Here is a 1249-nt window from a genome sequence, read left to right as displayed (position 1 = left end):
TGCTCTCCTCACCAATTTCCCCACACTTTTCTCTCTCTGACTGCCAGTGAACCTGTGCTGGGGTACAGGAAGAGAAGACCCAGCGCCGGGGAGATGGAGCAGGAAGAGATGACTAGCACAGAAGAAGAGAAAGTGCAGCAGACCCAGTCTGCCCAGGAGCAGGGGCAACAAAATCATCGCTACCATCGCTGCTGATTGTCACAGGAGGTACCCAGCACCAGCTTGCACTGCGCTCCCTTCTCTGCACCTCCTCCATGCCTCCTCTCCTCCTCCTCTCCCCCTCTTCTTGTCTGCTCCTGCTCTCTGTTCTCCCCTCCTCCTCAGCTCCCCAACCACCTCCTCCGCTCCCCCTCCTCCTTTCCTGTTTCCCCCTCCTTTCTTTTGCTTCCAATACTCCTCACCCCCTCCCCTACTTTCCTTTCTTCTTTCCTCTCACTCCTCAGCTCCCCTTCCTCTTCTGCTTCCCCTCCTCCTCTCGCTTCCCTCCTGCTCACCTCCTATACTCCGCACCCCCTCCCCTTCTCTGCTCCTCCACTCCCCCCTCCTCTCCTTCACTTCCCCTCCTCCACACCCCCTCTCCTTTTCTCTTTCTCTCTCTCCACCCTCTCTCTCTCTCTCCACCCTCTCTCTCTCCACACTCTCTCTCTCCACCCTCTCTCTCTCCACCCTCTCTCTCTCTCCACCCTCTCTCTCTCCACCCTCTCTCTCTCTCCACCCTCTCTCTCTCTCCTCTCTCTCTCTCCACCCTCTCTCCACTCTCTCTCTCGCCTCACTCTCTCTCTCTCTCTCGCCTCACCCCCCCTCTCTCTCTCTCTCTCTCTCTCGCCTCACCCTCTCTCTCTCTCTCTCGCCTCACCCTCTCTCTCTCTCTCTCTCTCTCGCCTCACCCTCTCTCTCTCTCTCTCTCTCTCTCGCCTCACCCTCTCTCTCTCTCTCTCTCTCGCCTCACCCTCTCTCTCTCTCTCTCTCGCCTCACCCTCTCTCTCTCGCCTCACCCTCTCTCTCTCTCTCGCCTCACCCTCTCTCTCTCTCTCTCTCTCGCCTCACCCTCTCTCTCTCTCTCGCCTCAGAAGGCACCTTTTGAACCATTAAGGTCGGCGGACCTTAAGTTTCTCACATGGAAGCTGGTATTCTTGTTGGCAGTGGCATCAGCGAAGAGGGTGTCAGAGTTAGGAGCATTGTCATGCAAGTCTCCTTTCTTGATATTTCATGAGGATAGGGCAGTTCTTCGGACGGTACCTCAGTTTTT

The 1249-nt window shown here is 56.7% G+C and overlaps 1 long non-coding RNA gene across 4 annotated transcripts in view; it reads left to right on the top strand.

Annotated features, from left to right (window-relative positions):
• Nucleotides 1-697, top strand: part of LOC146054520 (uncharacterized) — a 55745-nt gene extending 55048 nt beyond the window's left edge. For all 4 annotated transcript variants that reach the window (XR_014468213.1, XR_014468212.1, XR_014468211.1 and 1 more), the window contains one exon: nt 48-697. This is a non-coding gene — a long non-coding RNA (uncharacterized LOC146054520). The remainder of the gene's footprint in view (nt 1-47) is intronic.
• The last annotated feature ends 552 nt before the right edge of the window (nt 698-1249 follow it).

Source organism: Crinia signifera, unplaced genomic scaffold, assembly GCF_055691185.1.
Source record: "Crinia signifera unplaced genomic scaffold, ASM5569118v1 HAP2_SCAFFOLD_242, whole genome shotgun sequence".
In the NCBI taxonomy this organism is placed as follows: Eukaryota; Metazoa; Chordata; class Amphibia; order Anura; family Myobatrachidae; genus Crinia; species Crinia signifera.
Note: the sequence above shows the minus strand (reverse complement) of the source record. Positions and strands in the feature narration are given on the sequence as shown.